Source organism: Microcebus murinus, chromosome 10, assembly GCF_040939455.1.
Source record: "Microcebus murinus isolate Inina chromosome 10, M.murinus_Inina_mat1.0, whole genome shotgun sequence".
In the NCBI taxonomy this organism is placed as follows: Eukaryota; Metazoa; Chordata; class Mammalia; order Primates; family Cheirogaleidae; genus Microcebus; species Microcebus murinus.
Window position 1 is genome coordinate 90,510,255 of NC_134113.1, and position 27,233 is coordinate 90,537,487.

Genomic DNA, 27,233 nt, shown 5'->3' on the forward strand with positions numbered 1-27,233 from the left:
AAGCCAACAGATAAATGACAATGTGTGTGAGCTACAGAATGTCTGTTGCTTCATATCTACCCTACAAATCACTCAAGACTTGTTCTGTGGCTCACCGTAACTGGAAACATACAGGGAAGGGAATTCTGGGAATATAGTTCAACCTAGCCAACTTGTCACATTATAAAGTCACTACACACACTAATTAGCTTTCTATCAGCCCACTCTTTGGCAGTTATAGTTTCAGAATTTTTCAGGGTTTTTGTCACATATTTTTCCACCTAACCTTCAAACTACTGTCTTCCATATGTCTTCTCTCTGTGGCTTGCCCATCTTTCTTATTAATGCCATCATATTATTAACCTCCAAATTAATGAAGCTCAAAATAATTTTTGACATACTGCTGCCTTTTATGCCATGTATGTTGCCTGTTGCCAAATCTTTCTGTTTCATTTATAGATTCCCCTCTGTATTTCCAGTCATCGTTCTAGAAGCAGCACCTCTCCAGTTCGGATTATTGCCATTTCCCTTTTTCCACCACCAAACTTCTGTAGTTCATCTATTATTACTGTTGAATCTTTCATCTCTGCTAAAACCATGTATTAGTTAGGGTTCTCTAAAAAAGCAGAATCAATAGGAGATAGACAGATATGTAAGAAGAGATTTATTAAGAGAATTGGCCCATGTAATTATTAAAGACAAGAAGCCCCATGATAAGCAACATGTAGAAGCAGGAAAGCTGGTGGTATAATTCAGCCTGAGTCTGAAGACCTAAAAACTAGGAGCTCCAATATCTGAGGTCAGAAGAAGATGGATGTCCTAGCCAAAGAAGAGAGAGAGAAATAATTCATCTTTCCTCTACTTTTTTGTTCCATTCAGGCTCTCAATAGATTGGATGATGCCCACCTCATTGGTGAGGGTGGATTTTCTTTACTTAGTCTACTGATTCAAGTGCTAATCTCTTCCAGAAATACTTTCACAGAAACACCTAGAAATAATATTTTACCAGCTACCTGGGCATCTCTTAGCCTGGTCAAGTTGACACACAAAATTAACCATCACTTTATTACTCTTATTTCTATTTTTAGTCCTTGTCCCATATTATTCAAAATTTGTCCACACACACAAACTGAAAAACTATTTTTTTTCTGTCAAGTAGTACCTGAAAACCACTTCTTTCATAAACCCATCTCACACTACTATAAATAGAATGTATCCAAAAGATACAGAGTCAGAAGGCTGGCATGGATTTATTATGTTAAGAACTGCTTAGTCATCCCTTAATTATGACCTGGGAGAGTTTCCCTTCCTCAAGGCTTTAAGCAATGCATTGCTGAACAAACACCAGCATCCTTGTAGAGTTCTAAAGTAGCCATTGTCTGTAAGCCATTAATGCTCCCATTAAACTGGACTTCCATTAAACTGGGCTTCCATTAAACTGGGATGGTGGGATACTGGCATGACAGGCACCAAGTGACATCACTTAATTATCTTAACTACAAGGGTGAGAAAACATGGTTGTAATAATGTGAAGCAGAGCTAAGGTGGTAATCAGAATGGTTTGAACATTAGTATTGGCTAATTTGTTTTGATAGCCCTAGGATTAAAATAAATGGACAGCCTACTAAAGTCTTACTTGATCTGTATACACAAAAAAGATCTGTGTCTGGAGTGGAGAAGTCTGACTTAAATCCTAGAACAGACAGTCCCGGATCCTCAACTGACCTCCAGACTTGATCCATTCCACAGACAGAAAGCCCCTTGAATTAAGAGGAGGCAGAGCCCCTTGAGGAAGAATGCTGCTACACTGCCAAAAATGGATATTGTAAATCTTCTTCCTGCCCTTTCCCAAAGGGACTTGTGGCCACTTACCACTGTGATCGTACATTGTGGAAAGAAAAATAAGCAGAATCTGGGAGCATTACTGCATACTAGCTCTATTCCTAGAAACCCAAAATGTCATTGTGGTGCACCAGTTAGAGTAGGGCCTTAGGGAATACGTGGAATTTTGGCTTGAGCTCAGTTCATAGTGGGCCTGGTAGATACCTAAACCCATCCCATGATTATTTTCTCAGTTCTAAAATGCAAGTTGGAATTCACATATTGAGCAAATGGTAGAATCCCCAAGTTGATTCCCCAAATTATGGAGTGAGGGCTTTTACGATAGAAAGAGCCAGAAAGAAGTCCCTAAAACTGCTTATACCTGCCAAAATTTTAAATCAAAAGCAATATACAATTCTTGGGGGATTGCAGAGAATAATGTTACCATAAAGGCCTTAAAGTATGGATGGTGAAGATTATAAAACACAGTTTGCCTTTAAATGGTAGGTTCAGCAATTTACCTTTACTCTCCTATTTCAAGCCTTTATCAACTCTCCAGTCTTCTATTATAATCTTGCCTGAAAAGACATCGATAGTGTCTCCAGCTTTCAGGACATAATTTTAGTCAATTACAGTGATGATACCATGTTGACTGGACCTAATGAGCAAGTAGCAAAAGCCAGAGGATGAGAAATAAATTTCACAAAAGTTTAGGAGCCTTCCACTTCAGTGACTGCCTCCTCTGATCTGGGATATGGTCAAGATATCTCTTAGAAGGTGAAGAAAAATTGCTGCGTCTAGCCCTTCCTATCCAAAAGAAAGAAGCACAACTTCTAGTAGACTGCCAGTTTTGAGTGGAGCCTAATGTAAGAGAAGGTTCTTCAACAGGTCCAAGCTGTACTGCCAGCTCCTCTGTCACTTGAGCCCTTTGATATAGAGAAGATCCACTGATATCTGAAATGGCTATGACAGACAGGGATATAGTTATGGGGCTTTTGGCAGGACCCTATCATTGAGTTACAGTGCAGATCTTTGGGATTTAGGATTTAGGGGCAAAGCTATGTCATCTTCTAGAGGTAACCATCCTTCTTTCAGGAAATAGCTTCTGATTTGATCCTGGACCCTACAAAAGACAGAATGCTTGACTTTGGACTTCCAAGTTGTCACTCAACCTGATCTGCCCATTATGAACTAGGTATTGTTTGACCCACTAGGCCAGAAGTTTGGGCCTGCACAGCAACACTCCAACATATGTGGAAGTAATGTATAAAGGTTGAGTTTAGGCAGATCCTCAGGGCATAAGAAAGTTGCATTAGCAAATGGCTTAGATTCCTACAGCTCTTATTCCTATTAAATGGCCATCTCCCTCTCAGTCCACACCTATGATGTCATGGGAAGTTCTCTGTGTCCACTTTATGAAGAAAAAGAAAGTCCAGGCCTGATACAGATGGGGTTTTTTGGGTATGCTAGCACCACCTCAAGTTGACAGCTATAGCACTAAAGGTCCTTAGAAGTGGCCCTAAGGGACAATGTTTAAGGGAAATCTTTCTACTGGGCAGAACTGGATATGGATTTGGTTCTTCTGCCTCTATTTCTTGGGGCAAAACCACCCTTTGTGAACTTACAGAATGCCTTATTTACCCTTAGTATTCCACACCACATTACTTTTAATCAGGAAACTACTTTTATAACAAATAAATTATAGCAATCGACTAGAACTCATGGAATTCGCTGGCCTTAACATATTCCTCGTCACTTTCAGGTAGTTGGCCTGATAACATATTGGGATGGTCCTTTGGAGGCTCAGTTATGGTGCCAGATGAATGGCAACACTTTGCAGGGCTAGAATGATGTTTTCCATGATGCAATCTATGCACTGAGTAGGCAACCACCGTGTGGTGCTTTCTTCCCAGGTCAAAGAATTAAAGGGAGGAAATAAAATTGGTTCCTTTTATTACTAACTCTAATGGTCTACAAGCAGAAATTGAGCTTTGCATTCTCTCAGCTTTGTGCTCTGTTGTTTTAGAAGTCTTAGTCCCTTGAGAAAGAGTGTTTCTATTGGGAACACAACAGTTTCAGCAAACTAGAAGCTGAGACTGCAACCTGGCCACTTTGAGCTTCTCATGTCACTGAACCTATGGGCATCAAAATTGCCTTACTACTGGCTAGTGTGGTTGATTCTGATTCTTAAGGGGAAATTGAGTTGCTACTACATTAGGGGAGTATCTCTGGAATTGAACAGGTCCTCTGCGTATACCTCTTCATATTCCCATGGTAAAAAGTTGATGGAAAATTGCAACAACTCAATACAGCAGAACTACAAATGGAAAAGATCCTTCAAGAATGAAGGTTTGGGTTGTCCTCCGGGAAAGTTGAGGTGCTTGCTGCATGCAGAGAATACTGAATGGATAGCAGGAAAAGGAAATTATAAATACCAGCTATGACCATGTGACCAATGGCAGAAATGAGGATGGTAATAGTTATAAGTATTATTTTTTGATGTGAATATATTCAAGTATGTTTGTATGCACACAAACACACACTAATCCCCCCCTTTTTATCCTTTCATCCTTCTTCTATCTAACATATATTAATTTCAGCTGGGCACAGTGGCTCATGATTATAGTTCCAGCACTTTGGGATGCCAAGGCTGTAGGATCACTTGAGGACAAGAGATTGAGACCAGCCTGAGCAACACAGAGAGATACTCATCTCTATTAATTAATTAATTGGTTAATTTATAAGCTGGGCATGGTGGCACATGCCTGTAGTCCCAGCTACTCAGGAGGCTGAAGCAGGAGGGTCACTTGAGCCCAGGAGCTTGAGGTTACGTGAATTATGATCATGCCACTGGACACCAGCCTGGGTGACAGAGTGAGACTCTCTCTCTAAAAAAAGTAAAAATAAAATAATAAATTTTAAAAAAGATATTAACTTTATGCCTTAGTATTTAGTTACAGGATATCAAAGGGAGAGTGAGAGTCAGCTAAAATATAAATGGACATCATCCAAAGGTACATCTCATTTGTGTATCCTTTGGGGCAAAGGATCAGTATCTTTTTAGGTATGTGAAGGCTAGTTTCATCTTAAGTGGAAGCATAATTTTGCTATTATTTCTATTCAGAAATGGTTAAAAGAGGATGTATAGTTGTCAAAATTGAAAAAGTGGTGGCTCATGCCTGTAATCCTAGCACTGTGGGAGGCCGAGGCAGGCAGATCGTTTGAGCTCGGGAGTTTGAGACCAGCCTGAGCAAGAGTGAGACCCCTGTTTCTACTAAAAAAAATAGAAATAAATTAGCTGGACAACTAAAAAAAAATATATATATATATATATATATATAAAATTAGGTGGGCATGGTGGCACATGACTATAGTCCCAGGTACTCAGGAGGCTGGGGCAGAAGGATTAGTTGAGCCCATGAGTTTGAGGTTACTGTGAGCTAGGCTGACATCATGGCACTCTAGCCTGGGCAACAGAGTGAGACTCTGCCTCAAAAAAAAAAGAAGAAGAAGAAAAGAAAAAGTGGAACTACACTGAACTACACTGTTCTGCTATTTTCCACAATTCACTCTCCTAATTCTGAGTTAGACTTGGCCAAAAAAGGAGCCTGCATGGAATCTGGAAAGCAGAAGTAATCTTGGCTTTAAGAAGTTCCTTGCAGTCAGATATAGTGATGAATAGATGCAGAGGTCCCCATTGGTTCCAAGATTGTCCTCACTCTCCTTCAATTCCTTGTTCAGTCCACAGAGGCACATAGATCTCTCCAAGGGCTCCCTTTTGTGGTCTCACTTGAACAGCTGCATATGATTGGCCTCTTGGGTTTCCTTGCACATTTCAACTTGTCCACCTGGGCTAGTGTTTGCAGTTGATTGGTTACTGACTACTCAGTGGTAAGGTTCATGTAGAAAAGGAATGATAAATGATTCATTTTTCTTTTCTCTTTGTTTGAATAGTTCCCTATCAGCTTTCCAAAGTGATCAATAGCTTTTCCCCAAATATCTAAACATATTTGATTTATTTCAATGCATAGGAATTAGTGCCCTTGATAATATTCAAATTGTCCATTCTTGGCTATCACTCAAGTTTTAATAGATAATAGTTTTGTTATCATTTACTATATCATATTCTTAAATTCCCATTATTATTTCTTCTTTCACCCATGCATTATTTTAAAATATGGTTTCCTTTTGATTTTTTAAGAGTGTGGGATTATTTACTTTTTTGATAACTTTATATTTAATTGCATTATAGTTCAGAGATTTTTGTTGTTTGATTCTGATATTTGGAAATTTGCTGAAAGGCTTTATGTCCATGTATAGAGGTCAATAAAGTTTTTCTGTAAAGGGCCAGATAGTAAATATTTTCAGCTTTGTAAGCTATAGTCTCTTTTTACCTTATCAATTTTTTACTTTATATAATTTGTTACTATTTTATTAGATGCATATATGTTTAGAATTTTTATATCTTCTTGGTGAATAGACCTTTTAAAAAATTATTATGTTCCTTGCACACACTAAGAATCTTTGAGGAAAAAATAAAAATTATTATGAATGTCCCTCTTCATACATAATAATTTTTTAGCCTTAAAGTCTATTATTTGTGATAAAAATGCAGCCACATCAGCTTTCTCTTTTTTTTTTTTTTCTTTTTGGAGATAGGGTCTCTCTCTGTCACCCCAGCTAGAGTGCAGTGGCGTCATCATAGCTCACAGCAACCTCAAACTCCTGGGCTCAAGCGATCCTCCTGCCCCAGCCTCCTAGGGACCTGGGATTACAGGCTCACACCACCATGCCTGGCTACAGCTTTCTTTTAGTTATATATTCCTGTTATATCCTTTTTTCTTCTTTTTGTTTTTAAGCATTATTTGTTCTAACATTTTAAGTGGGTCTCTTCTAAACATCATATGACTAGATTTTAAAGATCTATTCTGACGTTACCTGTTTTTTTGAGTGTTGTGATTTGTGCATTGTGATTTTAGATTTATCTGGACTTGTTTATAGCAAGTCATTTTAAAATTTCTATTTGACCCACTTTTTCTATGTTTCTCTTCTCTCCTTTTATGGCAGAGATAGTAACAATCAAACAAATATTCCTTGTCTTGTCCTATGTGAACATTTGCATTTTGGGGAGGAAATGTGAATAATCCCAGGCAATCAGAAGTGACGGTGACACCGTCACTTGTGGTTCAAAGCTGGGAAGGGTGGCTTTGAGTTCTCCATGAGTTCTTTTTCCCTGTTGCAACAATTGGCAAGGTGCCATGTGGGAAAGCCTTCATCAATCAAGTCCTTCAATGACTCTGTGGCACAGAGTCTCCTACCAGCCTGCTCTGGTATGCAGCAAGGGCGAGAAATAAATTTCCTATTATGTCAATGAGATATTGAAGTTAATTTATTATCACAGCATAAAGTAGCCTATTGCGATTAATGCATTATCTTGAAATCTTTGGAATGATTGAGCATTTTTACAGTCTTTTCACCCAGGTTTGGAATGCATTTTGTCTATTTCTATTTACTTCGTGGTTAGTGGAGAGGGGGAGAGCAGAGTAGGAGATTTCCATTACTGCTTGTGAGCCCAAAAGGCGATCAAAAGTGTGTTTAATTCAGGATCTAATTTTTTTTTATTTGTATTTCCATGTCCTTCAGAATGTCTGGTAAAACACACTACTGGAAGTGGAATCCCTTCTCCTTTTTCTTGCAAATGCATAGATGCTGGCCCCAGTCTCTTGTCACATATGACAGGTTCTTAGTCCCTAAGCCATAATGTTTTGGCCAGATGTGCTTCTGATTTCAGATACTTTCGATTTAGAAAGGTGGTATTGTGCAACTCCAAGTCAAACATTTAAATAATTCAGCAGCCAAATGTTTGAGTATTCAGAAAAAATAGGATAACTACAGATAATTAAATATCCTCCAGTGGTTCACATCAGTTTCTGCCACCTAATTAGTTACGAGAAAAACTTGGTTTTCAGGCTGGGTGTGGTGTCTCATACCTGTAATACTAGCACTCTGGGAGCCTGACATGGGAGGATTGCTTGAGCTCAGAAGTTCAAGACCAGCCTGTGCATAAGCGAGACCCTGTCTCTACAAAAAATAGAAAAATTAGCTGGGCATGCTGGTGTGTACCTGTAGTCCCAGCTACAGGGGAGGCTGTTATCAGTTATGATAACATCACTGCACTCTACCCAGGACCACAGAGTGAGATTCAAAAGAAAAAAAAAAAAAAAACAGCTCAGCACAATGGCTCATGCCTGTAATCCTAACACTCTGGGACCAAGGTGGGAGGATCCCTTGAGGTTAGAAGTTTGAGACCAGCCTGAGCAAGAGAGAGACCCTGTCTCTACTAAAAATAGAAGAAGAAAAAATTTAGCCAGTCAACTAAAAATAATCAGGTGTGGTGGCTGGCACTTGTAGTCCCAGCTACTTGGGAGGCTGAGACAGGAGGATCACTTGAGCCCAGGAGTTTGACGTTGCTGTGAGCTAGGCTGACGCCATGGCACTCACTCTAGTCCAAGCAACAAAGAAAGACTCTGTCTCAAAAAACAAAACAAAACAAAACAAACAAAAAACAAATAAATAAACAAAAACCTTGTTTTTCATGATTTTCTGGATTTATGGGTAAGGGATGCTTGACCTGTATTTTTAAAAATAAGCTACAAAGTAATTCATTAACTTAATTGATTTTTAAGTTATATTCTAGTCCTAAGGATGAATTCTGGTCACTTTGGTGGAAATTTGTGTGTTCCAAGGCTCTTTAGCAGCAATCCATTTCTTACTGGTTTTTACAAGCAACATCAAGGTCCTCAAATGGAGGTCATTTCTTCATGACCCTATTACAGCATCATGTTTACAGATTACAAATTTAATTTTGAATATAAAATTTTACAGGTATTTATTACATCAATATATTTTCATAGCAGGTCAACTAGAATAATAAAAAGGTCTGGAAGCTATAGCATACAAAGAATATCTGAAGAAACCAGTTATGGAGTAGAAAGTCATGGGGAATGTCAAATATATGCTAGACTTTTAGAACTTTGGATGGAACTTCAGAGGCCTTTTATTCTAACCTTTTATCCAGTAAAATCCCCATCCTAAAGACCTCCCAGTGAATAATCACTGCTTCTTTCTTGGAACACTTGAGCTTGGAACACTTGAGCTGACTACTTTCTCAGGTATGCTCCTACTTTTTAATTGCTCAACTAATAGATAGGTTTTTCTTATACTGAGCAACTTACTACTCTTATCACAATCCATCCAGAACACACACACACACACCTCCTATTTTGTCTGGGTTAAGTATACTCAGTTCCCTGAAAATATACAAGGATGGAAATGTTCAAATCTGCTAATTTTAGAACTAATATCACAAAGTGGAGGTATAAAAAGACAGACTAGAACTCACTATAAGAAAGAATTTTCTAAATTGAGCTTTACAATAATGAAGCACATGCTTTCCTAGAGTGGGGAATGTCTCACTGGTGGTGGTAATAAAACCGAAAGGGGGACCGTCAGCTCAGAAGAAAGAATTTCTGCCAGGGGACAAAGACATAGCTTGCTGACTTTAACTTCCTTCCCAGCTCCAAAGTTGCACAATTCTTTGATTCCAAATGGTTGGGAAATGATGAAACAAAACTTCTTCCTTCCTCCCTTAATGAATAATTAATCTCATATTAAATTATCCTTCCTAAGAAAAGATATGAGTTTGTTATACCCAGGTTTTTTTTTTTTTTTTTTTTTTGAGAAGTGAATTCATTACTTACTTGCCTCTTAGTCAGTTAGAACTTAAAAGGCAGGTTTTTTTTTTTTTTTTACAAAATTCCCAGTAGAGGTGCCAAATATTGATTTAGTGGTTGGCAGATAGAATGTGTGTCCTGTGCTAATCTGTAGTAAAGTATATTTGATATAGTCACATTGGATTTAAAAGAGCTTTTAAAAAATATTTTGAATTGGCCTAGATGTGATAGTGTGGTTGTTATGAAGAATGATTCTTTTGTCATGTGATACCGTATTTCCCCCAAAATAAGACAGAGTCTCATATTTATTTTTCTTTAAGAAGACACCCTAGGGCTTGTTTTCAGGAGATGTGTTATTTTTTTTAAGTACAGTACAACAATCTACATTTATTCAAATATAGTTAAGTTGTCTTCTCCTGGAACATCATCATAACTCTCCAAACCCCGAATTCCATCCTGAATTTCTTGGGACTCTATTTCCTTGAGAACCATTGGCCCCAATCTCTCATGTCGAGCAATAGAGCTCTCATGGGGCAGATGAGAAGGGCTGCTCGTCTTCTTTACCGCTCCGTGACTGTGACGAAATGCATGGGTTGTGAAGACGTGCTGTGTAGCCACGCCCATCACTAGGTCTTATTTTCAGGGTAGGGCTTCTGTTGCACAAATGCTTAGAAATCCCGCTAGGGCTTATTTTATGGGTAGGTCTTATTTTCGGGGAAACACGGTACATTATTTCTTTGTTGTCAGAAACATTTTTACCAAAGGCAAACAATATAGGGTACTTAAAGTTGCATGGAAAGACATCACAAAGGCTGAGGGCTACTATACACAAATCCCATTAGGCACTAAATAAAATACTAAATAAAATACTAAAGATGTCTTCATGATCTAGACTGGGTATTGGTTGGCAGTTCATTAACAGAAAAATAAATTAAAATGGCACTCACATATCATGAATGTGTTTGACCTTAAAACATCTAAATATATGAGTCAGAGCTTTTTAAAAAAATGTATTTTATTTTATTTTTTGTTTTTAACATTGATCAGCCAATTATAGTGACACATCTTTCTTTCATAAACTACACCCATAATTCATGGTCTGTGACTTCTAGCTTGAGTTTCTTTAAAGTGACTCAAGGACTTCAAAACACATATAAAATAATTACAGCACAGAATCATAGACATTGCATTTTTCTCTTGCCAACCTTGTATAGCTATCTCCCCACATCTCGATCAGCAGCTATTTCTACTGCTTACCCTTTTCTGATCTTCGCAAAGTGTTGAACTTGGTTTTTAAAGACACCACAACTGTCTTCCTTTTTACACGATTTCATCAGTGTATTCAACAGTTAATTAATTTGGATAATTAAAATAACAAGTATAACGAGCAGAAACCAGCACAGGATAAATAGTGATGCTTGACATCCATAGAACATAACCGAAGGGAATGGAGGTAGTCTGGGCACACCAGTGAACAGCCTGCCAATAGCTGGCTTGGATGTGCCTCAGTTGCTCATCGCTGTGTTTTACCAGAGGGCAATCTAAAGAGCATGTTAAGAGGAGTTTTTTGTTTTTTTTTTTTTAAGAGAACAACTATAGTTTCAGATACACCCAGAAATACAATGCAGGGGTTGCTGGCATGGTTGCAACTAGCTCATAGGGCACCTTTGTGTGTGTTAAAAGAAGGTAACCCTTGCTCAGGGTTTGGTGAGGGATGGGCTGGGCTAGAGTCCAACATCCACTTGCCCACTCAGCAGGGTGCCATTGAAGCCACGCCCTTTTGTGTAGGGCACAACCCACAGAACCAAGTGACACAGCAGCCCTGGCTCCCTGGACAGACGTGGGTCATGATTAGGGGAAGGGAGAGAGGACATGATCTGCATCCGTGCAAGGGAGGATGGGGAAGAGAAGCAGGAAGGAGTGGGGAGAGCTTATCTGCAGGGCAAGAAGGCTTCGGTCCTGGAAGAAACTATAAAGATTTTGTGACAACTGATGGAGACCATCTTGCCTTAGCCAACCAGCAGATTGTCCTTCCTGTGGGAGAAAGCTCTTTAGCAAAGGGGACTGTTCAGTCTCTGTGAGTTTCACCACAGTTTCCTGGCTGCTTCCCTGTCCACCTTCCCATTCTCACCGCGCCCAACCACACTCAGAAGATCACTGAGTCAGATCTGCTTGCACAGCCCTCCTTACCGACCTTGCAGGCTTTTCCGCCCCTTTCAACCATTTCCCTACCTATTGGCTGATACCTGGAGCTCCTTTTTAGATGACAGGATCTTCCATTTTAGAATTCATTAAGACAAACGAAATGAAAATGCTCGATTGGAATCGCACATTGTGAAGTTGATTCACACTCAAGTGCTAATAGCCAATGAATTAACAAACATACATGACTGGCAAGAAAAGGGAACTAAAGAGCAGGTATCTGAAGGGGAAAGGAGAAGGCCACAAAGGGGATGCCAGAGAAATCAAACCGAAATTTCTCAGCCTAATATCTTCAACTATGCCTGGACAACCAAGAAGTTTATCACAGAGTGGGCTTCTCTTGTGCATTTGGCTCCTTTGCTTATGATTTTTTCTTTTGTTTTGCTTTGAGTTTTGGTATTATAGCCCAACTCTTTTTTTTTAGACAGAGTCTTGCTCTGTCACCCTGGTGTCATCACAACTCACTGCAACCTCAAACTCCTGGGCTCAAGTGATCCTTCTGCCTCAGCCTCCCAAGTAGCTGGGACTACAGGCACACACTACCACGCCTGGCTAGTTTTTTCTACTTTTTATAGAGATGAGTCTCACTATGTTGCTCAAGCTGGTCTCAAACTCCTGACCTCAAGTGATCCTCCTACCTTGGGCTCCCAAAGTAATAGGATTACAGGCACGAGCCACTGTGCCCAGCCATAGCCCAGGTTTTGAGCCCTATGATGCTACTAAAACCTCCAATGAGGCTTGAAGATTTTTTTTTAAACATAAGCAATGTTAATAAAAAGTAGCTAATTATAAAATAGTTCATTAACTGAGCACTAATTGTATTTTTAAAAATACTATACAAATTTTAACCCTGTAAGGGAGTATTCCTTTGCTGTATGCATACTGAACCAGTCCTGATATGTATGTACTCTCAGATGCAGATTACTCTCACTGCTTATGTGACTGTCCTTGTCTTATCACTTGTGGTCTTTAAGTTTGTTTTGACTTAGGTCATTTCATCGCTGGGATGCCCCTTGCATGTGTGCATGGTGTTCTCACATGTTATAAAATGGAATGGCTAAGCAAACACTCGCACCATCCAAAACATGTAATTATGTCTTATCCTGTTGAATGTTTTTAAAAAATGTATTATGCCAAATACTAGGGCAACTTGGCTATTTTTCCTCTTTAGCTTACAATTAGAGCATTTACAGCTATGAGGCACTTAGAGATCATCTGCCCAGTGGCTTACTCAGTGATTCTCAAATTTTACTTGTTTCTACTGAGAGAGATTGTTAAAACACAGATTGAAGGGCCTCACCCGGAGTGTCTGTCCCAGGAAGCCTGGGAAGGGGGCTAAAAATTTGCATTTCTAGTATGTTCCCTCATGATACCGGTGATTTTAGTCTAGTGATAACACTTGGAGAACCAACTTCATGGTTGCAACTCAGCCTCAAAGAATTGAAGTGTTTGTCCCAAAGTGACCCACCCCATTAGTGGCAGAGCCAAGACAAATGCCTTGACCTGCTGACTTTCACATGCTGGTTACACACATATCCCATTGTTTCTTTCAAAGTTTATTAACTGTCTGTGTTACTCCCTCGCTGTCGTTTTGGCACTGGTCAGGATTTTAAATAAAATTCTGCAATTTCCCTCTATTAATCTTTACAGTTAATTTACACAATGGTTTTGGAATAAATCCTGCAGTCTTGCAGCAATACCAGGTCTGAGATCCTCATTCTCCTGAAGAAAAAGAGCCCTATGCCATAGTTTTTGTTCATTTTTCTTTTTAGAAAAACTTCTGCTGAACCCTTAAAAATTTTTTTTGTAAAAACCCAAAATGCAAACTGAAGAATTTTTTATAGATACATAATTATATGTTTTTATGGGATACATGTGATATTTTGATACATGCATAGAATGCGTAATGATCAAATCAGGATATTTAGGGTATCCATCATTTAGAACATTTATCATTTCTTTTATGCTGGGAACATTTCAAATCTTCTCTTCTAGCTATTTTAAAATACACAATATATTGTTGTTAACTATAGTCATCCTAATCTGCTACTGAGCATTAGAACTCATTCCTCCTATCTATAATAACTGTATGTTTATACCCATGAACCAAACTCGCTTCATCCCAATCTACCCTTACCAGCCTCTGGTAACTATCATTCTACTCTCTACCTCCATGAGATCAATGTTTTAGCTCCCAGATATGAGAACATGTGATATTTGTCTATCTGTGCCCGGCTCAGTTCACTTAAAGTAATGGCCTCTAGTTGCACCTATGTTGCTACAAATGACAGGAATTCATTCATTTTTATGGCTGAATAATATTCTATTATGTATATATTCCACATTTCCTTTATCCATTTCTCTGTTGTTGGACAATTAGGTTGGGTCCATATCTTTGCTATTATGAATAGTGCTGCAGGAAACATGGGCTGCAGGTATTCCTTTGATATTCTGATTTCTTTTCCTTTGGATAAATATTCAGTAGTGGGATTGTTGGATTATATGGTAGTGCTATTTTTCAGCTTTGGGAGAAAACTCCATACCATTTTTCTATAATGGTTATAAATAATTTTCAAACAACAGTGTATGAGTTCCCTTTTCTCTGCATTCTCACCAACATAAGTTATTTTTTGTCTTTTGATAATAGTCATTCTAACTGGGTAAGGTAACATCTCATTGTAGTTTTAATTTGCATTTCCCTGATGACTAATGATGTTGAGCATTTTTTCATACACCTGTTGGCCATTTATATATCTTCTTTTGAGAAATGCCTATTTAGATCCTTTGTCCACTTTTGAATGGGATTATTTGACTTTTTGCTGTTGTTTGAGTTCTTCATATATTCTGGATATTAGTCCCTTGTTGAATAAATAGTTTGCAAATATTTTCTCCCATTCTGTGGGTTATCTCTTCACTTTATTGATTGTTTCCTTTGCTGTGCCTAAGCTTTTTAGTTTGACATCATCGTATTTGTCTATTTTTGTTTTTGTTTCCTGTGCTTTGAGGTCTTAGCTGTAAAATCTTTTCCTAGACTGATGTCCTGGAGCATTTCCCCTATGTTTTCTTCCAGTAGTTTTATAGTTTCAAGTCTTACGTTAAAGTCTTTAATCCATTTTGAGTTTATTTTTGTATGTGGTGAGAGATAGGGGTCTAATTTCATTATTCTGCATATGGGTATTCAGTTTTCCAAGCACTTTTTATTGAAGTGACTGTCCTTTCCCCGATATATGTTCTTGGCACCTTTATAAAAAATCAGGTGGCTGTAAATACATGGACTTATTTTGGGGTTCTCTATTCTGTTCCACTGATTTATATGTCTGTTTTCATACCAACACCATGCTGTTTTAGTATATTATAATGCTATAGTAATTACTATATTGTAGTAATTGTATAGTAATTGTATTGTATAGTAATATGCTATATTACTATAGCATTACTATAGCATTACTATAGCATTATAATATACTTTGAAGTCAGGTGGTGTGACGCCACCAGTTTTGTCCTTTTTTGCTTAGGATGGCTTTGGCTATTTGGGGTCTTTTGTGGTTCCATATCAATCTTAGGATTGCTTTTTCTATTTCTGTGAAGAATGTCATTGCTATATTGATAGGAATTACATTAAATCTGTAGATTGCTTTGGGCAGTATGGTCATTTTAACAATATTAATTATTCTAATCCATGAGCATGTGATGTATTTCCAGTTGTTTGTGTCCTCTTCAATTTATTTCATCAGTGTTTGGTAGTTTTCCTTGTAGAAGCCTTTCACTTTTTGGTTAAATGTATTCCTAGGTATTTTATTTTATTTTATTTTTGTAGATATTGGGAGTGGGATTGCTTTCTTGATTTCTTTTTCAGCTAGTTTGTTATTGGTGTAAGGAACACTACTGATTTATGTGTGTGCATTTTGTATTCTGCAACTTTACTGAATTTGCTTATGAATTCTAACAGTTTTTTGGTGGAGTCTTTAGGCTTTTCTCTATATAAGATCATTTCATCTGCAAATAGGAATAATTTGACTTCTTTTACAGTTTGGATGCTTTTTATTTCTTTCTTTTGCTTGATTCCTCTGGCTAGGACTGCATTTTGGTTTTCTAGGGGAGAAAAATAACTTTTCCCCTCTAACCTCTGGTTCTCTGGCTGGGGATTTTGAAATTAAACTGATAAGAGACAGATGAACCAGAAAGAAAACAGTTAACCATGCAAATATACATAGGAGTTTCACAAAGAAAAGAGATTCAAGGAGGCAGCCAGGTGATTAAGGCTTATATGCCATCTCAGGCTAAACAACAAAAAAGGGCATTTTGGCCTTCTACATGCAAATGACAAGTCATGAGAAAGGGAGGGAGGAAATGTATGGTAAATGGGGGTTGACTTGCTATGCAGATTAGAGTGTCTCAGATGATGAATTGTCTCCAGGTGTAGCTCTCTTCCTGGTACAGAGACACCCTTACCAACAGAAATTTCCTTTATAAATGTAAATTTCCTTTACAAAAGAGAACAATTTATAGTCTACTTTTTGGCAGTTAGGGGAAGGTAAACAGTGTTTCCATGTTTGCTGGTTCTCAATTTCTTTTAGCTCAAAATAATCTATATTTTGGGGTGGCATATGTTAGAACCCTTCATTCCACTCTTTGAAACTTTTCTCTTTTTCAGAAGTTTCATATATCAAAATCCAAGCTGGTAGCTGTAGAGACAGATCAGTTTAGGTGTTGCAAGATAAGAGATCTGCAAAGGGGGAGGAAAACAGACTGAAACAAGAATGAGTAAGCAGAAAAGAACAAATTTAAAGACATTGTGCCATGTCATTGAATCAGTCTCTCAGTGCTGGGAATAGGTCAGTCTCCTTACCCAGCTGTATCTCATTTCACAGACAGTGTTGCCAGAGGGAATAGGGCAACCACCTATGTTAGGCCTCTATATGGTGCTAGCAATCAGGCATTTAATAAGGGATATTTCTATGGCAACAAAAGAAAACCAAAGATTAACAGAGCAAATTAGAAACCCAACTTTTTAGTCCAGAGGGCAATCAATCAGTTTAGATTTCTAGATATTAGGCTCAAAGCATCCTGAGATTGTGAAAAGAAGCCAGGAAGTGGCATTCTGGCAAATGTCCTGGTTTGTAGTTTGAAAGTCTCTGGTGATGGTACATACAACGTCACAGTCATGGTTATTTCTCAGAGTGGAGCATGAAGGCTCCAGTTTCAGCTTGCAGGGCTTTTTCTAGATAGTGCCAATATGGATCTGGGCAGTCGGGTTTTAGTTCTCATTGGTGCCAAATCAGGAGGGTGAGAGAAAAATTGAAATGTTAATTACCGACAACATGCAAAAAAAAAAAAAAATGGTAGGGGTCAGTTTACAGAGAGGTTAAAAAAAAAAAGGATGAAAGTCATGAAGATGGCTAGAATTTGACAATCTACAAGAATGTGCTATAGGTTTTCGTCGAAACAGAATAATTCTCTCTACAATCACCTTATTTCTATCAAAGATAATCAAAGTAAGACTATTTTTGGTAGCAAAGTAAGTCTAAACTCATTCAACTTGGCCTGATTATTTACATGAATACGGTAAGAATAATAATTGATAATACAGTTGACCTTTGAATAACATGGAACATAGAGGCACCAACCCCCTGCATAGTCAAAAAAATCTGTGTATAACTTTTGATTTTTCTAAAACTTACCTACTAATAGCCTGCTGTTGACCAGAAGTCTTAGGTCTTACTGATAACAGTCAATTAACACATATTTAGTATGTTACATGTATTATATACTGTGTTCTTACTATAAAGTAAGCCAGAGAAAAGAAAATGTTGTTTTAAAAAATCATAAAGAGAAAATATATTTACTATTCAATACTATTTAAGTGGAAGCGGATCATCATGAAGGTCTTTATCCTCATAGTCTTCGTGTTGAGTGGGCTGAAGAAGAGGAGGAAGAGGAAGAGTTGGGCTTGCTGTCTCTGGGGTGGCAGAAAGTAAAAAGGTAGAAGAGGTGGAGTGAGAGGCAAGAAAGGCAGGCACAGTTGATATATAACTCATAGTGAAAAAATCTGCATGTAAGTGAATCCAAGCATTTTGAACCCATTTTGTTTAAGGTTCAACTGTATGTATAGGCAACTCTAAGTCTCTTTTGTTAGAACTTTTAATAAGGAATTCTCAGATTAGACTTTTAAAAGCCTATCAAGACTTGGAAACCAATCCAAGGACTCACCATCAGACTTTCCCAGCAATATCTATAGATTAGGGTGAATTCCTCTCTTTCTGAGGTACCCAAAATATTTTAAGATTCATAGGTCTACTAGAAAGTGACTTTTCTTACTCATCCATAAGGTTGGGAACCCTGTCAGCCAGGTACCAGGCCAAAATTCCAAAGGGCTTTGTAAGAATTGGCTCCATAGAGTCAACCTTAGTTCCTTAAAACTGTCTGGTGTTACCTGATTTTATGTACATCATCCTAAAATGTGACTTTCCAAGCAAAGCCTTGGTAATAAAAACAATGTTCTATTATAAGGAGAACAGATTCTTCTTGAACTTATGCAAATAAATACATTGCCATGAAAATAAGAATGCTCAATAAAGATTTCTGAATTCTGGAGAGATCAGGTAAAGAGAAAAAGTGTTTCATCTTTGTTGACAAAGATATACTTTACTAAATTGCTCCAAATTATAGATAGCTTAAGAGAAGAGAGAAAAGGAATTCCTAAAATATGGAAAACAAAGCATTAAAGAATGAGCAATGTTAAACAAAAAGGCCATAAAAATTATAATCATTCCTATCAGTTCATTCAGCACCATGAAATTAGTTCCTGTTTTGCTTGATTTGGGGTTTGCAGTTTTATGAATTCATTAGTGTCTTTGTTAGTGTTTTAGATATCTTTAGCCAGCCCAGTAGCATGATTTTTAATAATACTTCAGGATACCTGTCAGAGTCTTTTCCATGAATCCCCTTGAAGATGAAGCATTTTCACCTGCAGTTGATTGCAAACGCTTTCAGAGAATCAAAGTAAAGCAATAACTGTCTATGAATGACAAAAGATTTAAAAATAGCCATAAAGATCTAGTGAGAGTTCATTATAGCCCAATTAATAAGGAAATTTGGTTATTTCTGTGGCATAAATATTTTATAGTAATAATTATATTTATAAACAACATTATATCAGGACATATCATGGATAGCAGAGATTGATGAATTTCTAGGAACTTTATATAATTTTTGTAATATTTATAATATAATAATAGCATACCTATACAAATATAACATGAAGAAGGTTATGGGTCATGTTTTAGTTGAACAATGATTCTCATGTAATTTAGCATATCAAATAAACCTAATTAGTTTAATATCTCTCTTTTTCAAGGTGAAAGAACAAATCCTTTGAGATTTTCAAGGGGCCTTCTGTGAAATTTCAAAGTAAGTTCAAGGTAAAAAAGACTTTAGAATTTAATTTGAAGAAGACTGTCAAAAATTTTGAACACTTGATTAAATAAGATAGATAATAGGTAACTCTGAAACAATAGTTATCTACTTAAGCAAAGTGATAAAGATTTTCAAGGTTAATAGAGAAGGTCACATGATTATAAAAATAAAATCAAAACCAAAACCTTACCTTTTTTCATACTGAGAAGACTCATTTTTTAAAAAAAGTGATAAAGACATGATAAAGGGAACAAGAAGCATAGGAAATTATTTTTGATAAGTCACAGAATCCTTGTTTCCTAGGCAAAGTATTCAACAGGTAAAGATAACCTTTTGCAATCTCTTATTAAGAACAAACCAGCAATCCAAACTCCAGTTCTGCATCAGTATACTATTGCTGTTAGAGTTTGTTTTAAAACATTATAATAAACCCATTTAATTTGAGCTATCTTGACCACACAAGGTTCTCTCTCCTTTTATAATTTCCTGTATGCATCTAGATTTTTGTTCTCTATTTTCTTCTTTCTCACTCTGAAATAATCTTTAAATAACCTTAAACTACTATAAGACAAAATTACTCTTCTTTTTCCTTAACAAAAATGCATCCTTCATACCTCGTATCTTTAAAATATATCATAATTTCCTTGCATAGTATGGAAAGTCTGTGCACAGACTTTTTTCCTTCACCCTTGTTATTCCTAACAGTTCCTTTATGTATATTGATTAGAATTTTTAATGCTTAATAACCTTAATTTTTAGTGAAAACAAGGAAGTAGGCAACTGGCAACTGTTTGTTATATATAGCAGCATTCTGCAGATTAGATTAACAAATTTAGTAATGCACCCTTTCACAATTTCTAGAAGCATATGCTTCCTCATAATATACTTTTTCAATGTAGCAGAAAGAATATGAACAGACTCAAACATTCTTTAGACTCTTTGTAAAAATAAGAAACCAAATATAAACTAATTAATATTTCAGTATTTATATATTATTTAGAAATAATCTAATATTTAGTGAATACCCATCATTTAACTTAATTTAGTATACATTTAAGATTTTAAGTTGCCAAAAAGATTTTGGACACTATATTTAAGCAGATATGTGTAAAATGTAATTATTGTTGAAAAGTTCAGTTATAGACTTTTATCTCACATACATCTATTTAATTTACTTTTTCCTAACAGTTATTCTTGGATTAGTCATGAAAAATTTCATCAGACATTAAACATAGCTAGTCACCCTCTGAAGTTTTTTTCTGGTTGATAAATTGTGTGACACATGCATATTAGGCAGGTATCAGACATCACAAAAATAAAGAATCTGAAGTTTTTCCTTTAAACTGCCATGCTTGACATACATCAAGCAATTCATTTTTATTGTACATTTTGTTCTTAGGTTGAATTATAATGTTATACTCTTAAACATCTAGTTCAGGTTTCAGCCTAGGTCCAGTTGCTCATTGCACAAAGATTCCGTTATTGACACATTGAGGATTGCCAAGGAAAAAAGGAATTTTTAATATGAAAGATGCCTTGTTGGGAGAATGGAAAAAGCTGCCTCAAATCCATCTCTCTGACTGGCAGAGATCATAGGCTTTTTAAGGAAGATCCAGGTACTTTGGGGCAGGTTGAGGGGAATTGGGAGTCTTAGCATCAGGAATTTAGCCCTGAGGCTTTCAAAATGTCAACCCCTTTGACTTGCAGAAAATCTGTCATTTCTGGGAAAGAACTCAAATAGTCAAGTAGTTAGTTAAAGGAGAAGATTATGAAAAACATAAAACATTGGTGGTTTTATGAAAAGCATTGAAATTTGTTTATGGAGTTAAGATACAACTCCCCCCTTCTTTTTGGTTCATTCCTCAATCTTGGGGAAACAGAAAATTGACCTATCTGTCTGCTTCCTGCTGAAATGAGACATAGTTGGGATATAAGGAAGAACAAACATGTTGGAACCATAACTGAAACTTTTTAGTACCCATTGCTGAATTGCCACTCTCTCCCCACCAAGGTAGCAAAGTATATCAAAAGAAGTAACCCTGCCCTTCTGGGATCTCTCTCAGGAAATATTGGCTCTGTGCTCCACCCCCCCAGATGGAATTTCTATTCAAAAATTCCCCTAGTCATTCATGAAAGCAGTTTTAGGGAGCTAGTTTAATGGGCAAATTTTGACCTGGTATGGACCGAAAAGTGGTGGTAAAGATTTGCAACAAGGAAATGTTCCTCACTGTCCAGTTGTTTAGACAATCATAGGTCCAAGGGTTTTTCCCCCCCATTGATCTCACAGGCAAAAAATATACTCAGAGAGTGCACCAACAGTACCTGCTCCTGTTTGCCTGTCCCTCTGGGAGCTGGTGTGTTATCAATTTCCCTAGACCTTGGGGAAACATCATTTGCTGGTGTACTTTTGTACAAATAGGGGTCCCCTGGCTAACCAATTGGAAGGAGGAGATTAAGGCCAATTGGTTGGACAGTTGCTGGGCTGCTCTTTTGGCCCTCAAGCCTACCATACACAATTATCTGATGTCCCCACCAGTGCATGATGGCCACCTCCTTTGGCAGTAAAATGGCTTATAATAACTCAAGAATTTGCGGTCCATATTAATTTTCTTGTTTTCAGAGGTAAGGTACCCTTATTTGTTCTAAATAGCTTTATAAGCAAACACCACCATAAAGACACACTTAGAATCAGTCTAGTTAGTGCAGTTAATTTATTCTTCTGGGTAGATGTCCCAGGGGATAGGGCTTGTGGCTCAATTCCCTCTTGGCTGGTAACCACAGTGCACCCAGCTTTGCATTGTCACTGTTTTGTAATACTGCTTCCATTTATAAAGAGCTCCTCATCTGGGTCTGACAGGAGCTGCTGCTCAGTCAGCTCTGGGAGACTAGAATGCAGTTGGTCAATAATCTGAATATAATCATAGAATGGGGAATGAGAGTCTGTAGGCAGCAAGGGGGCTGGATTTAAGGTGGACACCACCTTCAGTGTTACAGTAGGATTATCTCACAAAGTAGCCTAATATTTACTCATGCAGTGGCCATTAACAAAAACTCTCCCTTTTGTTCTAGTAGGTGTGATACATTATGCGTGGTATGAAGAGTCACCAGTTGCCCAAGGGTAAATTTTTCAGCTTCCTGTATAATATCTTAAGTAGCAGCCACCACTGTCAGAGAAGTGGGCCATTCTTTTGTTACCACATCCAATTATTAGAGAAATAAAGTACAGGTTGCTATGATTCTCCAAAGTTTGTATCAATACTCTGAGTCCAAATACTTGCATTACTTGAATGAACAAATCAAAAGGCTTATATAAGTCTGGGAGGCCCAATCTAGGGCCCAGAGGGCATGTCCAACTTCCTTTCCCTTCATGGCTGGGAACTCAGTATTAAGGTTTTTTCTTTTCTTCTTGAGGGGGTCCTCTTAGCCCAGAAAGGGTCTGTTAAGTTGATGGGGCAAGGGAGTGTGACTTTATATTTCCCTGCTTTTGGCCAAGATTTTCTAGAGGCAGCATTGATGGCCAAACTTTTATTTTGTTTCATCATTGCCAGGGTGGTAGGGCTACCTGCACTGGTTCCATCCTGTCCCTTGGAGGGACCTTTATGGCTAAAGGACTTAAAGTCAAAAGACTTCGAGCCAATAAAATATTCTAGGCTAGATGGGAATGTTGGTGGACAGGCATTCATCAACTTTTACAATGTAAGATCAAAAAAACCAAACACCAAAAGCAAGGTTATAAAATTAACTTATCTATAAGCATTGAGCTATTGTAATCTTGGGTTTAGTTACCAACTTTTAGCAATTTGTTATATAAAACATAAGCATTGTTAACTATTTAAGCTAAGGAATTTAGAGACTTTTGTATAGCAAAACATTTTGCAGTCAGTTTAGTAATTTGTCCTAAAGTACCTGATAAATTTCTTATTGTATGTCTATTTGCATACATTCCATAACTGGGAACAACTATACCCAAGGAGCTCTGTCACAAGGTATCTTGATATCTTCTGTGTAATTTTCTTATATGTCTATGGGAATCAGGAAATTCTTTATGGTTGAAATGGATGCCTGCACCATGTGGCCCAAAAAGGCAAAGTCCCTCATTTTGCCAACTGTTTAGGCATCTATGTGTCTGTACTTGATTGGAAGATATGAAAGAATTCTATCCCTTGAAATCATCCCTTACAATCTTACATACCACCTTTTTCCATGATAGTCCCTGGACATGGAGGAAGGATGTTTATAGTTTTAACAGCAAGGCATTGGCAATGAAATAGTTTTTAAATTCTAGAGATAGCAGGTAAACTTTGCTATTTAGTTAATATTTGTCTTGACAACACAAAAAAATCAGTAATGTTTCAAATAAAAAGTCATGCAAAAATTTCCATTTTTTCCATCACTTTTTCTTAAAGAAATAAGTCTTGGACCAAAGCTGATTATAAACTGTTAAATTTATGTTTCCAGAAATGACTCAGACATTTTATGATTATCTACTACTTAATTTACTTTAAGAATTCAGGCATGGTGGCTCACGCTGTAATCCTAGCACTCTGGGAGGCTAAGGCTGAGGCAGCCGGATCCTTTGAGCTCAGGAGTTTGAGACCAGCCTGAGCAAGAGCAAGATCCCATTTCTACTAAAAATAGAAAGAAATTAGCTAGACAACTAACATATATATATATGTATATATATATATAAAATTAGCCGGGCATGGTGGCACACGCCTATAGTCCCAGCTACTCGGGGGGCTAAGACAGGAGGATGGCTTGAGCCCAGGAGTTTGAGGTTGCTATGAGCTAGGCTGATACCGTGGCACTCTAGCCCAGGCAATGGAGTGAGATTCTGTCTCAAAAAAAAAAAAAAAAAAAAAAAGAATTCAAATTACTTGAAAAGAATCTTGAAACTATGACATACAGACATACAGTCAGAAGCACATCTTAAAGATTTATAAGATTTTTCATCTGCCGGTTTTTAAATAGTTTCTCTCCCCCACTTTAGATTAGTGATTTGTTGATTACTTATTTTATTGCCCTAAACAATTGTTGCTAGGCAACTCTAATTTTCACTTCCAAAGACATGAAACCTGGTAGAAAATTTACATCTCAAGGCACAGAACTTAGACTTAAACAAAGGTAAAGTTTGTTATGTTTTCTGTTAACCATTTTTATAGCCTGTGAATATTTGATATACAACCAATGTGATTAATTGTGCTCTCAATATAGTCATTCAATGTCTAAACAAATTCAATATCTAAACTTATTTTCTTATACAAAATTGGGAGAAAAGAGAAGGAAAAGATTTTTAAAACATAGACCCAAACAATCACAAAATATAGTTGTAAATATTACTTTTAAACTTAAAAATAAAAGCTTACACAGGAAACAAAAGTAAGTATTTTAGTAAGACTTGCTATTCTGAATAATGTGACATCTTTAAGTTCTATAAATATAGTAGAAGTTTAAAACATGTCCTACTTAAAAATATTAGATGTTTCTAAAATATCAATATACCAAAATAAAATGTATTGACATGACATCACTGTCTACAGACCAAATAAACTTCTGAAATTAATATTTAGCATCTCAAATAATGACACAAAATCATAACACTTTTACATAGGGATCAAAATCAAGCTATTTTAGAAACAATCTAAATGGTCTCAAACTACTTTTCTACCCAAGTGTAAATTTGAGTACATGTAATACTTCCAAAGAATAAGATTGTTTTGAGATTCTCTTTGGATTCTAAGAATAATTACTATACAAAAATGAACAGTTCAGGGATTCTCTTTTAAATTTTCTTAGGCAAAGGCCTTTGCTATGACGACACAATGTACACATAACAGGCTGGCTTGCGACAAAGTACTCAGAACAAATCAAGAGTCATCCAGACCAAAGGGAAGCTTCAAATTTGATTTAAATAGATTTAGTGCCTACCTTTATGCAGACAATAAAGTCAATGGAAGAAACTGGATCTACAGTTAGAATTGAGACCAAAACCAAAATATGTTTATAAACTTTTGACTTTAAGTTTCTGTTTTTGTGCTATCATTTACTTAGTGTTTTATTTATTCTAATAATGACACTTATTATTGTTTAGGCATTCCTACTTTTTAACCTAAGCAAGAACCTTAAAGTTAAACACATGGATAACTTTGCTGTTAACTCAGGAGATTTAGCTGTTTTCATTCTACCAACTATCAAAAATCACACAAACACAGATCATTTTTTTTGGCTGGATTTATAGTTGTATAACTTTTGTATCAAACCCTGATACCTTCAAATATACAAATGACCACTAAACCCAGGCAAAAATGTATGCTGACAATTTTGAGGAAATTTTGGTTTTTATTTTACCAACAATTTTTTTAAAACCAGCTTTTTTTTTAACCAAAGATTGCTAAATTCACATGAACCTGAAAAGCCTCAGGGTTTATTTCCTTAATTTATGAGAGCTCCTTTTATTTATAAGCCAATTTTGATACCATGTAGATATAACATATAATACATGTACATACATGAAACACATCTAAACACATATGCATACACACAAAGTTTCAATAGTTTTTATCTCAGAACTCTAGCCATGAGATCCTCGGAAGTTCCATGTAAATCTATATACATTATATTTCCATTCCTCTCTTTCCCTTTCCAATAGCAGGAGTCCTCAAGTCTCAGCCAAGTAGCCTCCATGGATGGGGACGTGTTTCAACCTTAGGACAGAAATGTCTTCTAATCTCCCAGACCTTAGGATGGAGGTGTCTTTTAACCTCTCAGACCTTAGAACCTGCCACAAGAGGAACCACCAGAAGATATATCTTTCAACCTCCCAGACCTTGGATTATGCTTGTAATACCAATAATAGCAAATTCCAAGTAGATAGAAAGGATAATAGATACAAAAAGCTTAACAGCCTCCATATTTACAAGTAGCACACCAATACAGGTAAAATATAAAGAGTCCAAAAAAAGAACTGCGGTTTAACTGATAACCCCAGGGAGTCCCAAATCAAAACAGGTTAGTTAGCTGGGCATGGTGGCTCATGCCTGTAATCCTAGCACTCTGGGAGGCTGAGGCAGGCAGATCCCTTAAGATCAGGAGTTGGAAACCAGCCTGAGCAAGAGCAAGACCCCGTCTCTACTAAAAATAGAAAGAAAATTAATTGGCAAAACTAAAAATATACATATAAAAAATTAGCTGGGCATGGTGGCATGTGCTTGTAGTCCCAGCTACTTGGGAGGCTGAGGCAGGAGGATCGCTTGAGCCCAGGAGTTTGAGGTTGCTGTGAGCTAGGCTGACGCCACGGTACTCTTGCCTGGGCAACAGAGTGAGACTCTATCTCTTAAAAACAAAAATGGTTAGTTCCTCCTCTCTCAAATGACTAGGAGCTTATCCAACCCAAAACAAATGGGAATTCCATCAGAATTCCCCAAATTGAGAGGGGTGTTTCCCACTGTGTGGTACCTTCAAACAGCACTCACCTGTCTGGATGCAAATGTCAAAATCTATAGGTCCTATCTTTGGAGGTAATTGGGAGACAATCATGAATGTGTTGGAGGTCAGTGGCAGCAGAGATGGTGGGGCAGTTCAAAGCTGCCCTCTGGCTAATACTGCCAGGCAGCTGCTAAGGTAGGCTTCTGATCTCTCCCCACTCTGCAGCCACGGACACAAGCAACGCCATCCTGAATGAGCCCCCATAATTGTTATCAAAACCACAAGGGGGTTTTGGCCTGTTAGGTAGACAGCAAGGAACCTGCAGCCCCTCCTGGGAACAAAGGCAGGCTCCCTGACCAATTGCCACAACTGGGGGAGGAAGGAATGCCCTAGCAATCTACCAATCAGAACTTAGCGTGCCAACTGCAAAAGAATGCAGAGGATTCGCTAGCCTGCAGGCCAAACAGCACAGGTACAACTGCGTGTAGAAGGTGACCTAGAAAGACCGCAAGCTAATTATCATGTCATTAGCTTAAATCTACATTGTGGTTCACCCCTCCCCAACAAATGGACTTTCAGAGAGGCTGATGGGAAATCCACATGATGGTGACATTCGAACTAGGAGGAGGGCCCAGCCTAGACACTATAAAACAAGAC